The sequence below is a fragment of the Mus musculus genome, chromosome 8 (genome assembly GCF_000001635.26).
Source record: "Mus musculus strain C57BL/6J chromosome 8, GRCm38.p6 C57BL/6J".
In the NCBI taxonomy this organism is placed as follows: domain Eukaryota; kingdom Metazoa; phylum Chordata; class Mammalia; order Rodentia; family Muridae; genus Mus; species Mus musculus.
In genome coordinates, this window is record NC_000074.6 from 26,486,453 (window position 1) to 26,503,871 (window position 17,419).

The window sequence follows — 17,419 nt, forward strand, 5'->3', positions numbered from 1 at the left end:
AGAGAGAGAGAGAGAGAGAGAGAGAGAGAGAGAGAGAGAGAGAGAGAGAGAGAGACGCTAGGGAGGTGGCTCAGTCAGGAAAGTCCTTATCACATAAGCATGGGAATTTGAGTTCAGATGCCCAGTACCCTATGAAAAGCCAGAGGTGGGAACATATGCTATCCCACAGCAAGAAAGCTGGAGAGAGAAGGATCTTTTGGTCTTAATGGCCACCCAGCACAGCTCAGTGGAGGGATTCAAGGTTCAGTCTCAAAAGACATGGTAGAGAGGGATTGAAGAAGCCACCCTGTTTAGACTCCTGCTCCTCCCTCCATATTCATGTGCACACACATGCATCCACACACACGCACAAAACAACGATAAGTGTGGCACACACACACACACACACACACACACACACACACCAATAAACATAATAAAAGAAACAAAGAAGAAAGAAGAAAGAGGAAATGGCTGGAAAGGACTTAAGTTTGTCCATAGTCCTATGTGAATTCCTGAAGTGGCGCTTCTCCTTTTCTTCCTGAATCGAGCATCTCATGACACGTTGGTGCAGCTGAGTGACTGATCTGGGCCCATCTTTGACATCACCGGAGGAGAATCTGTGGGTTCTCCTTGCTTCCACTCTCCATGGATCCTGAGACTCCCTCTTTCCTCTCTGTGTCTGGGTACCAGAAGAAGCTGCCTTCGCATCCAGATGTTTTCCTTCATTTGTTCACTCATTGATGGTCTGCCTGGGAACTGATTGTTGTGTTGCATATTTAACGTCACAGCTGCTGAGGTGCCTTCCTGTTGTCATGTGCTTGCTGCCTAACGTCCTGAGAAGTCTTGTGACGTAGGTGCTTCTGGTCACCCTGCTGATGGTTCACAAGGTGCCCTTGTGCTTGGGACGGGATAGCCTGTAGTCTCACCGTAAGGGAAGAGTAAGCAGCTGTCTTCCTGTCGCCAGATGGAACAACTTCCTTGGTGTAAAATTTGCTCCCTGTGTGATTCACCTGGGGCTAGAGTCCCCCTGTAACTGTTATCCATGTTTGTCTCCTTCCTGTGAGATTTCCAGCTCCCTTCATGCCCTGGGAGACTTCTGAGAGTCCTCTGTCTGTTAACCACTTGTACAGAAGCCTCTTATCAGTTGCTGTGTATTGTTATCCAACACGGGGTAGAGAAGTGACTTGATGAAGACTGTATGCTGAGGACAGGAACCCAAGGGTAGCATTTAGGATCAGTGGAGCATGGCGGCCTTTGGATAAGGGAAGCCAGGGTAGAGAGAGAGGGGAAGACTCTCAGCCATGGAGGACAAAGACACTGAAACAAAGAAAGTTGTCCTCTCTAGATGGACTCCATTCTCCTGTTAGAACGTGGCAGATGGAATAGAATCATAGTAAGTCTGGGTGACTGGAAAAAAGCAGCTCCCCAAACAGACATCAGGTAAGCAGAGAGAGAGATCACATCCGGAGAAACATATCCATGGAGATGTCACATGATATCCGCCATCAGCCAGACACTAAACGTACAGAATGTTCACGTGCATCATCCGTGCTTAGCATGCTGCATGAGACAGTTCAGTGAGTGTTCCCAGTTCTTTACTCCTTCCCTTCCCCACGTGGCCTTGGGGTAGCTTCCAACAGAGTAGAAGGAAATGCACCTTCCTGTCCATGAGCTTTGCTCTTGGCCTTGCTTGGCTAATATAGTGTTGAGAAAAGTGACATGTTCAGAGGCTTCCTGTATGTGCCTGTAATTTGGCAAGCCTCATGCGTTTTCATTATCCATTTCCAAAGTCATATGGCCAGGAACCTACTGATCCAAGGGAAATGAGAACTAAACCCAACCCACAGCTGAGAGCTACATCAGACTGACTTTCAACGTGGGCAGCTATAGACTAGAAATGAGTACTTGCAATTATAAGCCACTTTAATTTGAGGAGATGTTTGTTATTCAGCATTATGGCAATAATGACTGACTAATACATTTAGGTAAACAGGTGTGATGAAGTTCCCCATAAAACATGCAAAGCAATGGAAATACAGAGAGGTCAAACATATGTCCTATTTGCTGATCAAAGGAAAGGGTTAACCGTGTTCTTAGCTACCTATTCAACGGAAAAGCTCTGTAAGTGTTGACACATTCCACAGCTTAGAAGTCTAGCATTCAAACGAATAATTTTTAAGTGCTTTTAAAAAATGTAAGGGCTGAGTTTGCTAATAACCTAAGAAATCCATGTTTTCATATACGCCGCCTATTAAGTCTGTTCGTATAGTATCAGCAAACATCATGTCGCCTTGGAGAGGTTCCTAGTTTTTCCTGTGAAATGTTTTTCAACGCCCGAGTGAATCAAAATGAATGTAAATGAGGTTTATTAAGTCAACCCCACATGGTGCTGCATTGTAGCATTTGTAGGGCTGTGACAGGTTAGTTATTGCAGTTTGAAGGAAATGTCACCAACACAGCAGTCTGCAGAATTAACTTAAAAATATATATGTATAAAAACGTCTTGGGATTTTCTTACCCTTTCAAGAATCATCTCCTGGAAAGGTGACAGGGGATGGAGAGAGGCAAAGGTCGGCTCATTCTTCTTTTTGTCAAGACTTGCTCTCTTGCTACGTGATACCTAGGGCCAGGGGTCGGGATGGTGGGTAACCTCCCAAGATTCTGAGGGCTATGGTTAATGGGCTGTGAAGAGGAAACAAAATGAGGGTGACTGGAGTTGACAGAGAATGACAGGAGCCAGCGGCAGCAGCCCAGCGTGCCCTCTGCACCCAGAATGAGTGCCACACTCTCTCAGTGGTGTGGCAGGAGAAAAACCAAGAGCATGGAGAGTCAGGTGGGAGGGAGGGACTCAACTGTGATGCTCATCTGTGGAGCATCAGAAGGACTGAGCATCCAGGAGTGCCTCCATCTCTGGCGCTCACTGAGGGAGCAGGCTGGAGAGCCAGCTAGCCCCTTAGGTGGACTGATGAGAGTGGGCATCTGGAGGGAGGGAGCTTTTGTTCAGAATGACTGTGCTCAGCAGGCCCACGAGCCTCCACTTTGATAAGAGCTCCCCTCTCACACAAAAATGCTTTACAGGGGAGGTAGGTATTCAAAGCTTTTGCTCCTGAGCCTGAATTTAGTAAGCACACCTTTTCATTGGCTCAGGGACCTGGTGTGAAGGGAGCCAGAGAAACAGAAAAAAATGCAATGAAAGGCAACATGGTAGACCTGGGTGGACTTTGGCGGTTCCCCAGTCTTTCTGTAGATTCCTCTCTTGGACAGACCATCCCAAATGGGTTCCAAACAGGGTCATACTCCACTGCTGTTCTGTAGCTAGCTACACAGGGGAGAGCCACGTTCCCCCTTCCCCTGAGCTCTCTATATAAAGATTCCAAATCACAGAACTTGGAGGATCTGCATATTTAAATGCTTTGCATTAGAAAGACTTAATGCCAGGAAGGAAAAAGTGAATTTCTATCTTTACCCCACTGAACTTTAAAAAGTCTTTTTTCCCCCCTCAAAATCCTATATTATTTCTATGACGCTATGCTATGAATTCCCTATATAAGCACATGTATCTAATGTCTAAATTTATCTTGACCTTGGCTAGAGTCAGACGAATTTGTTAAATGAGATTTACAAGTGGCATGTGTCTGTGTGCTTTTCTGTCTATAATAAGCCTAAGACATTCATTCATTGGGAAAATATTTGTTGACTGACTGTTGTTCTATTCTCTGGGCATCTCAGAGACAAAGGCCCTGAAAGTGGCTAAACTCCTTAAAGGGTTAAGCATCAATCCTATTATGGAAATAAAGATGACCAGCGTTCATTTCAATAATTCAATGTACAGTATGGGGAGTTAATAAAACATAGGGCCCCCGGGGACACAGGACAATCAGTGAGGAGCCACACCCTCCTCAACAGGCACATGAAAACAACAATGTCCATTTTGTCCTCTCAGAAAAAGCCTGATTACTATCAGGACAGGAAAGCCAGTTCTTCAGAAATCTCTATGGCAGAAGCCTATACAGCTGTTGTTCTAGTTTGGTTTCTGTTGTGACAAACGCCACAACCAAAAGCAGCTCAGGCAAAGGGTTTATCTGCCTTAGAGCTTATAGTCTGGAACACCAGGGTAGGGACAAAACTGTGGGACCTAAAACAGAAACGTGGACATGTGGTTTACTGGCTTGCTCCATCCAGCTTGTTTAGTTCCCTCTCTTATTAAAGCAGAGAGTCCTACCTGTGTAGGGATGGCGTGGGCTAGGGGGTACTAGGCTCTCATAAGCCAATTAGCAAGTGAGAACTGCCTCACAGACCTGGCCACAGATCTATCTGATTGAGACAGTTCTTCAGTGGTGGTCTCTTCTTCCTCAGTGTGTCAAGTTGACGGTCAAGGTTAGCCATCACAGTTGCCAAATGTTGGGGTCCAATGGGGGTGGGGGGTATGGCCAGCCTCTGCTTCAGAGAGACAATCAGAGCAAGTGTACTTAGAAGGACTTATTTGTCTAAGTATCATCTGTATTAGGTGACTTGGGATTATCAGATTCAAAGCCAGAGCTGAACTGGGGTGTCTTCCTCTAGCAGGAAGCTTCCAGATAACAGAAGGCCTTACAGGTCTTAATCCAAGAGGCACCTTCAGGATACCAGTTCATTTGAAGTCTTATAGCACACCTGGAGAGCAAAAGTGTCTTCTCTGGGAAGGAATTCCAGTGCAAGAAAAGAAGCCAGAAGCCAGAGAACTTCCCATGTACAGCAGCAGCTATCCAAGGAGCCAGAGAGAAGCCCAAGAAACATGAATGATCCAGGACTCCTTCCACGAAGCCAAGGAAATGACATATACTGTCAAACACCTTGCTGAACGCATGTATTCAACCTCTTGTCCCAAGACATTTTCTTTTTCAGCAGTTTCTTAAGGAAGCCTGATCTACAAGAAATACTAAAGGGCTTCCTTCAGACTAAAATAGTGACTCCATGGACAAGTGTGAGAGACAACATCCATATCATCTTCATATACCAGACCTTCTCCATCTAATGCAGACGACAATGACAGACGCCAATACTTCCGAGGATGCACTCTGTATCAAAATAGCACAAAAAGGAGAGGAAGAAGGCTGCTGTAGTGAAGAAAATTTCCTATAACATATGGAAATTGTGTTTTATAAGCTTCACTCAATACATGAGAGGGGGGCTACTTGGAGAGAAGAAGGGGGTCTGCCTGTGGGGTCATAGGAGAGGGTGGTGGGAATGTGACCAGAGTGAATTATGTGCATACAGAACAGTCTTTCAAAAACTGATTATTTTGTCCTGAACTTTGGATCCTCTTGGTCCTATCTCAGAAGTGACTTTAGCAACAGGAACGTACCTTCACTTGGAGGCAACCAAAGGCAACAGAAACAGCCTGTAGTTTTTTGGAAGTCTCAGATTCCTCTTACCAACAACTCAGAAGGGCTTCTCATGCCCAGTACTTTAGATATCAGAGTTTCTTAGATAGTCTATGACTCTTGTAGGGAGCATTGGCAGCCCAAGTGTGATAACTTCACTTAAACTATATAGGTATAGATATGGATATGCATATGGCTATAGGTATGGGTATAAGTATGATATGGGTATAGATATGGGTATGCATATGTTATAGGTATGGCTATAGGTATGGCTATAGGTATGTGTTTGGGTATAAGTATAGGTATGGTATGGATATAGGTATGGGTATGAGTATAGGTATAGGTATGGCTAGAAGTATGGGTACAGATATAGGTATGGGTGCAGGTGTGGGTATGGGTATGAGTATGGGGTATAGATATACACATATATGTATTATATCTAATTTTGGATAAATAAAAGGTAATATGGCTTTTTCAAACATCTTTAGTGTTATTTCCCCATATCCTCCTCTCTCTTGTATGGACCTTCACCCCCAATTAAAGCCCACCTTCAGTTGTCCCTGTTTCCCCCTTCCTACCACTGTACCCTGCTGTCCCCATCCCTAGCACTTCCTACCCACTGCATGGTACCTTCCTACTGTTCTGGTTTCTGCAGTTACTTTAGGTTATATATGCACATCTGAAGTTTTGGAGCTAGGAATCTCAGATGAGAACATATACAGCCTTTGTCTTTTTGGGTCTGGGTTACCTCACTCTGTATAATATTTCCTAGTTTTATCCATTTACCTGGAAATTTCACGACTTCATTTCCCCTTTACAGCTGAGTAGTATTCCATAATGTGCATGGACCGAATTTTCACTATCTGTACATCGGTTGTAGGGCATCCAGGTTGTTCCACGGTGTCTCTATTGTGAAGAGGGCAACAGTGAACATTGATGAGCAAGTGTGTCCTCCTCACTTGATGGTTTCACTAGTTGTCCAGAAGCCTTTTAAGTTTTGTGAGGTCTCACTTGTCAGTTATCGGCCTTAATCCCAGAACCAACCAAGCCCTACTCAGAGAAAGTCCTTCCCCACACCCGTATGCTGCACAGCACCATCCAGGTCTTCCTTTAGCAGTTTCAGAGTTTCACAGTGAGGCCTTTGATCCATTTGAGTTAATTTTCATGAAAGGTGATAGATATGACAATTTCATTATTCTACACGTGGGCATTCAGTTTCCTAAAGCTTCAGTTGAAGAAGGTATCGTTAATGTTTTTGTAATCTTTGTCCAATATCAGATGGTCACTCGCAGTTATGTGCACCAGTCTTTGCATCTTCTGTTTGTTTTATTAGTCTATATGTCTGTTTGGGGGCCAGCACTGGCAGTTTTTATTGCTGTGGCTTTAGTTGACTTTTATAGTCCTGGAAGGTGCTCTGTAAGCTACCAAGGGAGGGAAGCAGAGAACAGTTCTACACAGCTGTGAAGCCCACGAACCACAGCAATGACTAACCCGGCAAGAAATCCATCAAGGTGCACCAGTGGCCATCATATCTTGGTGGTAACCAACAGCTGTCTAATTGGATTTAAGGCTGGCTCAACAAGTGGGAGATCATGCCAAGTACTGGAAACCGAGCCAACTATCTGGGGCTACTGAGGTTAAGGTTCTTGGAAGAGAACTTAGTACCTTCTATCACTCGGCTAGACCATCAAAATTCACAACTGCATTCTAAATACTTCTCCACATTCCCACAGATAAGCAGACCTCACAACCCTCGCCAAAGATTCTCTTTACAGCAGAGACCATTATAGAAAACCACAGTTGTCAAAATTGAAAGATCATGGTATGCCTAACGCTGTTTGATACATTACCAACGCAACTCCTCCACCTAAGGCTCAGGGAACATCATGGGGGAGGGCTTAGAAAACGGAAAGAGCTAGAAAACCAGGCCATCTGCTGGGAAAACCCGGCTCTTAGAAATGAAAGGACAGCAACTCCCTTATACCCCTTCAGCATGGCTACCTAAAGAAGAGACTGACAATTTTAGCATCAGTATACATGCTAAAGTGGAAGGGGGAAATCTGACATGGTCCCACCCCTAGACAAAGAAGTATAGACACCTGGTGCCTGCTGAGAGAGGGAGAGTGAGCTTCTCCCAGGACTGAGGTCCCTAACTGCTTGTCCAGTACTACTAAGTGGTCAGCCCTGATACATGTACATGCCAGCACTACAGAACAGACTCATGTACTTATATAGTTATGCATATTTGTATTTATTTATCTAAATATTAAAAAATTAAAGAAGAGGTGGTCAGAAATTTGAGAGGAGGTGAGAGCAGCCATGGGGGAGTTAGAGGAAGAAAGGGGGTGGAGGGAAATGATGTAATTATATTTTAATTATAAGAGGAATATCTAAAAATCTCAAATTTGAAAGGGCTGAAATCATAAGAGTGTATTTTTGGTCATGATGGAATTGAATTAGAAATCAAGAACACAGGAAAAATGTAAAAATTAACAAATATGTAGAAATTAAATATTAAACTCCTAGGTGACAAGGTGACAGATGGATTGAAATATAAGTCACAACCAAAATTTGTTAAATGCCATTAAGGTAATGCTGCTGTAGAAATAATTGTTTTATTTCTGCAAATAATTATTTTAAATAAAATAAGCAACCACCCTCTAAAAAGCAGAAGAAATTAAAAATAAAGAAGAGAAAGTTAAATGAAAATTAATCAAGAAGAGAGGAAACTTAAAGTTGTATTGAAGATAAATGAAATAGAGACCAGCAAAGGAGAGAAAACGCCTGGAAATCAAGAGTTATTTCTTTTGAAAGGTCAACAAAAATGTCAAAACTTTAGTCAGACTTACTTACAGAAAAGACATAAGAACAAAGCAAAATGCTCAGTAAAAGATGAGCTATTAACACTAACCTTAAGAGAAACAAATAATTACAAGAGAAACTATGATCTGACCATACACCAGCAGGTTAGATAGTGTCGTCAGAATAGAGACGTCCCTAGAAACACACCCGCTACAGCCATTGAATCAAGACGAAGCATGGTAGAGAGATACACAAAGAGGTTGAATACAATCCAAAACTTCCCTCAAAGAAAATATCGGGTCCAGATGGCTTCCATGGTGAATTTTACCAAATATTTAAGGAACTATTGACAAACTCTTTGTACATACTTAATGAAAAAAAATTTGGGGGAGGTGAAAATACTTCCACGCTTGTTTTTGTGGACCCATGTTACTCTGACGCCCAAACCAGGCAAAGATGTCACAAAAATGAACAAGCAAAACAAACAAACAAGCAGGCAAACTCTCCAAAAACCATAGACCAATAGTCTTTATAAAAATAGTCACACAGATCCTCACCAAAATCCATTAATATGTAACACCAGTGGATTCTGCACCATGGCTTTATCTTTGTGTGTGGATTTTAAGGTTGGTTTAATATCTGAAAATCGCCAGTGGGATAACACCAACACTAACAGAATGGAAAAGAAATCCACGGGATGGTCCCAGCATGACCAGTGAAAGTATTTGACCAAATCCAGTATCGTTTCACAATGAAAGCATTCAGAAAACTAGGAGTAAAAAGTATATTCAAATTGAAAACGGACATCCATAAAAGCCTGCAGCTAATTTCATTTTTCGTACTAAGCACTGACTACCTCCCCCTAAAAGCAGGAACAAGGGAGTCGGTCAACACTTGCTACTTCCAACATTGTACCAGAGGTTCTAGACAAGGACACGATGGAGCAAAGCCATCTAGATCGCAGAGAAAGGGATAATAATTATTTTTATTTTTAGTCAATAGAATCACATAGAAAATCCTATGAAATCCACTCAAAATCTATTGTAACTAATAAATGAGTTCTCTGAGATTGAAAGATCAATATAAAAAGTAATTTTAGGTGCTATTCAGGTTGCTGGGAAAGAAATAAATTAAAGATCTCAGAGTGGAACCCTGCATGTTACTGCGCCCGCCTGCCTAGCAAGATGTGCCCCACTGGTTCAATAAGGGCATGAAGGTGCTAGGCTAACCAGCTCTTTTCTGATTGGATCTGAGGCCTGATTAGCAGGAAGGAGTTCAAGTCTGGCACAGCAAAGCTGGCCAATCTCAGGCGCTGGGGGAACCTACTGATGTGGTGTTATATGGTCACTGACTTCCAAGCATGTGTTTATAGCCACAGATCTGTAGTATTATCAGCTGTAGTTGGAGAAAACTTTTATTTTTGGTATCAGGTAGCATTTAATGCAGAGATTTGTATCTGTAGCTGGCTGTAGTGCCAATCCTAAGAGACCCTGAGTGTGTTCAGCTGTAGACGGATCATCTAGATTCACCTCCCCTCCAAGGTTCAGGAACGTTGTGGAAGAGTGGAAAGGAAAGAAGGTAAAAGCTGGCAGATGAGGAGAAATGGGAATTGCAGACTTCTAGACTTGACACGGCTGCTGTGCATGTCAATCACAGCAGCTGTGGTCACCCGCACAAGATCAAGCCAGTCAAACTTCCAGATGAATAGCTGAGGGGCTCTGAGCCCCATCCCTCGATGGAGAAGCTATTGGCAGTTGATTGTTGCTGGGAGAGAGGAGAGTCACTCTCTCTTAGAGATGTGGTTGCAGGTCCAGTGCCCATGCCCCATAGGATGACCACACACTTGGGTCATATCAGCAGATCTAACTGGACTCAGGTTATTAATAGCTAAATAAAGGGGATCTGAATTTGGGAGGGTGTTAGGATGATGGTATCAGGGGGTTGTAAGGAAGTAACGGTAGCCGAATACAATCAAAATACATCATTTAGATATGTGAAACTTTCAAAGAATAAATAAAACCATTTAAAAAGAAAGATGCAGTATTTAAAAAAAAATCATTGTTTCTCTAATACGAACAACTAGACATAAAATTAAGAGAACGATTTAATCTATAACAGCAGCAGAAGGTTAATATCCATAGAGAGTGAGCTGAACAAAAGAGTTTCGAACTTTGAGCACTGAGAACTACAAATATTTTTTTTAAAAAAATAGGTTGAAGAATAAATGGAAAATGTAGTTTTATGGATCAGAAGACAACTATTATTAAGATGACATTATTCCACATATGAATCTACAGTTTCAATGAAATCTCTACATAAATATCAGGTTTTGTGGGAAAATTGACAATCAGATTCTAAAATGTATGTAAAATTTTAGTGGACATAAAGCAGCCCAGACCACCTAAAAAGGAAAAAGAAAGTTAAATTAGTTTTTATATCTTGACTTCAAAACCTAATATGTATATATCTACAGTCACGAAGCTAACGTGGTGCTGGCTAAGTCTAGACATTAGTAGATGGAATGGAGTTGCAAGTCCAGAGGAAGTCCTTATAGTTATCACGCTAAGGGCAGATCTTCACAGCTGCTGCAGAAAGACGAGTATCTGCTGAGACCTGATGAGGTGAGAGCACTCATCAGCTCTGATCGTTAATGGGTTCTGGATTTTGTTTGAGAGTTATCAAATATTCTCAACTTGATTTTAATCATTTTGCAAAAGTGTGAATATACAAAAAATAATCTTCTGCATGTACACTAAATGTTTTTTTTAACCCATTACATACACTTTAAAAGCCAGTGAGAACATACCAGAATCTGGGCAACTGTTGGGAGAAAGGATGCTCATAGTGCCCAGCCTTTAAGAAAGGATGATTTTCAAAGGTGTGTGTGTGTGTATCAGGGTTGCTTTTAAAAGATCTTTCCAGTCGAAAGAAGATCATTTTCTCCATGACTTAAGGAGAAAATCTACACACTGAGAGCCAGGTTCTCTCAGATGCCAAAGGATGCTGTCTTAGTCAGGGTTTCTATTCCTGCACAAACATCATGACCAAGAAGCAAGTTGGGGGAGGAAAGGGTTTATTCGGCTTACACTTCCATCCTGCTGTTCATCACCAAAGGAAGTCAGGACTGGAACTCAAGCAGGTCAGAAAACAGGAGCTGATGCAGAGGCCATGGAGGGATGTTCTTTACTGGCTTGCTTCCCCTGGGTTGCTCAGCTTGCTCTCTTATAGAACCCAAGACTGCCAGCCCAGGGATGGTCCCACCCACAATTGAGAAAATACCCCACAGCTGGATCTCATGTAGGCATTTCCTCAACTGAAGCTCCTTTCTCCATGATAACTCCAGCTGTGTCAAGTTGACACAAAGCTAGCTAGTACAGACACGTATGCAAGTGGCCTTCATGTCTTAGAAAACCAGGCTGGGTACCCAAGGAGCTAAAGGGATCTGCAACCCTATAGGTGGAACAACATTATGAACTAACCAGTACCCCGGAGCTCTTGACTCTAGCTGCATATGTATCAAAAGATGGCCTAGTCGGCCATCACTGGAAAGAGAGGCCCATTGGACACACAAACTGTATATGCCGCAGTACAGGGGAACGCCAGGGCCAAAAAAATGGGAATGGGTGGGTAGGGAAGTGGGGGGGAGGGTATGGGGGACTTTTGAGATAGCATTGGAAATGTAATTGAGGAAAATATGTAATAAAAAATATTAAAAAAAAAAGAAAGAAAACCAGGCTGGGGCTGGGCCTGACTCTCTTGGAACACTAGCACTAAGAGTGCCTGAGAAAGTAAAGGGCACAGGTTACAAAGCCCTGAAATGAAAACAGACCCCAGGATTGTCAGATCTAGCCTTATTTTGTAGCTGAGAAACTCAGAGCAGATTAGTGACTTGTCCAAGGTCTCTCAGCCAGCCGGTGGTGAGATTGGAAATGGATGCCTGGTTTCTGTCTCCCTGGAGATGCACAGCCTCTAGCCGGGCTGGGCTGTCACTAGAAGACACAGAAGCATGCTTGCACCTGCTCTGGTGTGCCTCACACTCAAATTAGAAAACCTTCTGCTGTGACCCTGATGAGGAAATTAAATTAGCTACTAATTGGTTAATTGGCAACAGGCTCTGAAAGGAACAAATTAAGTTGGGTGGAGGAACACATTCCTTAGGTCTGATCGTCTTCATTATCATCTCTGGTCCACCAGACATACCGCACATGGCTCCCCAGGGGGATCTTAGAAGGGTTGCAAGCCCCCGTGGCTGTCAGAGAATTTGTGCTTGCGCTTCCTTCCTCTGGACATTATGCCAGCACTTTCTTGGTCATATAAACTAGGATCTCCCAAGCTGTCATCCTCAGAATTCTGGGGTGAAGAATTCTGGTTTGTAGCATTTAGCCATTTCCGTGGTGCAAGTGTGTGAGCGCCTGTCTCACCAGCAAGAACGATGCCACAATAGGATCCTTTCTGCACATGTTTATTGGGAAAGAATTGATTGCATAGGCGAAAGACCCTGAGCCCAGAAATGGTGCTGCTTATATAGGCCTAGGAGTGACGTATCCATACCTGATTGGTTATGTTACCAATACCTCATTAATATGTGTCGGGCCAGGCAGTGACTCGGCAAAAACCTCTTATGCACATGCGCACATTGGTTGTTTACCCATAATCATGGGCAGTGGCCAGTGGTAGCCAGCGCCACTCTGCAACGGCACATGTGGCTTCCCACACAAGTGAGTCCTGCTTATGGTTCAATCTCAAAGTACCAATATGACACTTACCAGTTCATGAAAATCCTGAGAATTTAACAATTGTCTCTCATGAAGTGGCATAAGCTGCTTCTATATACAGAGGGACATAAGGAGGGTCTCATGATCGATAAACAAATGGGTAATTCTATGTGCTCTATAGATGCTGAGATGTTCTGCAGACAAGAGACATACTCAGTCAAGTGAGTGCTCTCCTACCACTGGACTAGAGAACCTGTGTTTCATAGGCCTCTCTGGAAGACTAGACTCTGAGGACTCTACCATCGCAGAAATCCTGCCACACTGCTATGTCTATTACACCATCGTCAGCACGGGTATTTTGCTAAGAAGCTCAGATGAGATGTGATGTGGACCTTATTCCTCATCTGAATAGGGCTGCAAGCTCCTTTAGTACTCTCCACCCGCACCCCACTGGTCCCAAGAAAGCATCCCTTCTAAACAGCGGTTCCTGATTGGCTGGCATTGTCTGCACCAGCAATCCTTGGTCTCTCAGGCAGTCCTCAATTAGGTCCCTTTGCAGGTGATGCTTTTGTGGCTGTGTGGCCCCCAGCGTTTCCATAGAGGCTGCTCCACTGTTCCTGCTACAATGTACTTCCTAACAGATCATTGGATCTCTAACCTCCAAATGGCTCCCAGATGAAGCTGGTCTCCCTGGCTCCTCTGCACCCCATTTGTCTCTCTGCGAACAAGCTGACCTGTCCGCTGAGAATGTTCAAGCTTCCCTGTTCTCCTTCCCAAGAAGTAAAAATCTGCCCTCATAAAAATATTTGAAAGCTGTTTTTCTCTAAACAGCGGGTAAATGGCAGGAGCGTGAAGTGAGTCATTCCAGAGGCATTCAGATTCATATCTTTGCATTGCACCCTGAAAAGAACCTGAGGCTGGGGGAGTCAAGCTCTAATTTGGGTTCCAGGTAACTGGGAGGACATAAGTCAGAGTATTTCTAGAGTAAGTGTGTCCAGTCAGAGCCAAACACACCGTGGAAGGGCTGTCTATCCCATTTAGGGGAAGAGTTAGTCCTGTCTCCGCCCTTCAGGGTCTGTTATCACCACTGTGAGCATTTTTCTCCCATCTTTTGGTGATTCCAGAGAAAAATAGTGAAGCCATGACACAGAGAGTGGCTGCCAGACCTTGTGACTCAAAAGGAAGAATGTATCCTCAGCGTGACCATTATCCCGAATTCTAATCACAGCTACATCACTTTCTAGCTACATGACCCCAGGACAGACACCTTGTCTGATCTATAACACAGGATGGTAGTAACCCTCTGATTTTGCCATCACATGATGATAGTGGCCAGGTGCCCATGTTAGAGATGATCTTGAAGGAAACACTCAAGCCCCATCTGTTACTGTGAACAGGACCCATCAGAGCCATCTTCCTATACCCCACACCTTTCCTTCCTATGATCCCTGTAGGCTATTATTTCTTGCAAGAAATACACCAGGGCTGCCAGGCCCAATGACAGAGCTCCCAGAGACACCAAAGTTTAGGTAAGGACAAGGCTCCTCTCTGGAGAGCGCCGGACTAGCGTTGATTGGTGCTGACAGCAAGAGCAAGGGAGACATCTTTACCGACCATCCAATATCCATGGTCCTCTGGTAATTCAAATTATTTTCCAAATGTCACTGCATCTGTCTGAGCCTGACAGCTCTTCAAACCGGGGCTCTGCATCTTAGTCTGAGGACCTGGACATATTCCTGAAGGGGCTTTTGATCTTCATTTCTTTCAGTGTATGTGGGGGGGTGGGGTGGGGGGGGTGGTTCTTTGTCAGACAAAGTCCAAATTCATGAAACCTACATATAAAAAACCTGGTGACAGTCTGGCAGGTAAGGGCAATAACATGTCCAGGGCAGGCACCCAGCTAGTTGGTTAAGACACATGGCGTTCTTGAAAATGAACAGTCAAGAGAAAATCCTTATACAGCTCTTCAAGACCACTGCAACGTCACCCCTACTTAACTTGAAGTCTGACTTCTAGTAAGTTCCAAGGTGTGCAAGCAGAGAAATCTCTGGATATTTAAAGTAACTCTTGCACAGCTCTCTACCCACTGCGTGGGCCAGCTTGCTTAATGGAAGGACCCAGGCTCTTGCTCAAGGCCCCTTCACTCCTGCTTACATAAAACTTTAACAAGTGCTGTTGGTTTCTCAGTCAATCAGACTGGATGTGGCATAGCCAAGAAGTTCAGGGAAAAGAAGAGAGAAGCATGAGGCACAGCTCAAGAGCCGTCAGGAGAATTGATAGCAGCCTGACGGCAGAGAAAATGGGCAAAGTTAAGTGGCTGTGGCCACTGGCTGGAGGCACGAGGCCGGGTCATCCCGAAAGGGTTAAACCCGGTTGTGTTTCTGAGAAAGTAAGGAGGTGTGTAATGTGCACTTTAGAAAGTCTTCCATCCAAAATGGCTAAAATAAATGAAATTTTGGCTTGAGGATGAACAAGCTTGGGATTTCAGGAAAGTTCACTTTCGTGGAACGCTGCACTCCCCTGACAGCGGAAGATAAATGAGGCAGGACTAACACCTGCAAAGGCCTCCTGACTGAGCGAGGGAAGAAAATAGACGCCGCTGACCTTCCCAGCAGCTCATAATATCCTGAAACCTCTCCGTGTCCTTTTGCAGCACCCTGGCCTGTGCCCTGTTATGGGATTGGTTCTGTGTACAGTGCGGTGCAGAACAGAATCTCCCCCTTCAGTGCCCACTTGCAGAGGGATCTGCTGGGCCTCTTGGGAATGGCTGTCATGGAGACTGACTGCCAGGCTATGTTGCAGGCTCTCCCTGCCTTCTCTTCCCCCACCCGCTTCTTTTCCTCACCTCACTCTCCACAGTTTCCTCAAAGTTGTACATCCATCTGACAGACAGCAGTGGTCAGAGGGTACTTGGTTTTCAAGCATCTCTGTAAATTCCTACAGGGCTTAGCAAACAAGTACCTTGCTTGTACCATGCACTGTGTACTCACAGCCTCCAAATGACGGCTCCAACTGCAGCCTGGAAATAATTTCAGACCTTGCTCTACACTGGACTCTATGCTAGTGGTTATTCTTAGCCTTGGCTTGCACGTGAGGGCCATCTGGACAACCTTAAGAAACCCAGATATCCAAGGCCCCTCTAACACTTAGCAATTAGTTCCAATTGACCAGGGGTGGCCTTACCATTTTTCAAGTGCTGCCCTATGATTCAAATGTGCAGCAGAGTTGAGAGCCACTAGCTTACCAAGAAACAAAATAAGAATAGACAGGATAGGGGCCCTGAGGAAGAATTTCATTTCCTGACACATCTGCCCAAGTAGATCTGCCATGATTTTGAGGATAACTTTGAACCAAATAAGGCCCCGATTCTGTCTTTAAAATTTGGATTCTAAACAGAAGAGCAGAGAGGCGCATTTGCATGCCATGCATGCAAAGGCATCAAGACTCTGACAGGAGAGACCAGGATCAAATTGCAAGGGAAACAGACAAATGATCCATCAGAAATGATTGTGAGGAACAGAGTTTGGGCTCAGTGGGCTCAGCGAGAAGAGCTGAGTTCCCGAGGCCAGGCAACACGTCTGGCAGAGTGACTGAACACACAGAAGAAACACAGAGTGGCCATCAGGGACACATAGCCACCTAGTGCCTGGGACAGAAACAGCCAGGCAGCCCCTGTAGGCTTGCTCTGCCTCCTGTGTTAGGAAAGAAGCCATCTGTCACATAGTAGGACTCACCGTGCAGGTGATCTGGGCTTCTGCAAGGTAGGCAGGACCTGTCAGGGATCCCTCTGGAGCTGACTTCTTACAAATGGAACAGACCAGATCTCCTCTGGAGAATTTTCAGGCACAAAAAACATCTTTTTACAAAGTTAATTTAATCACCTAAAAATCTCTTCTCCTAGATGCAGCTAAAGATCTCTGTGCTCATATTACCTGCCTCTACTACCCTGTTGGCCTCAAAATCCAGAATCCCAGCACTGCTAAAAACAAAATTGAAACCACTGAACTCTACCACAGAGAAGAAATCGGAAAGGCCTAAGCCAAGGCAGGAAGTATGACTAATGAGATTAACACCCAACCCCAGGCCTGTCTTGGGCTCAGAGCAATGGTCAGTAGGCTGAAGCAACTTGCTCAGGTATGTCCTTGTCACCAGTGTGAAGGAGTTCACAGCATCAAACGGTCATTCAAGATAAACATAAGCATTCCTGGAACTCAAAGTAGACAGAAATATGCCTTCAACCCCTGGCAGAAAGCACTCTGTGATTTACTGAGAAATATCCTCAGAAGAACACTAACATAAACATAGCAATGGGTTTCAAAGGTCTATGTGTAAAAGCATCCCCTCGGTGTAGACCGATGCCCAAGCGTCGAATTGTTAGCCAACAAACAAACAAGCAAACCTCCTCACACAGGAAATCAGCACACATCTTCTGAGTACCAAGGTCTGGTTTAATAAAAAGTCCTTTTTAGAGGAAGGAGAGTGAGCAGAAAACCTTCATTGTATATGTGAGAAAAGTCAAGTTCAAAACACTCTCCAGATGACACAGAACATCGTCTC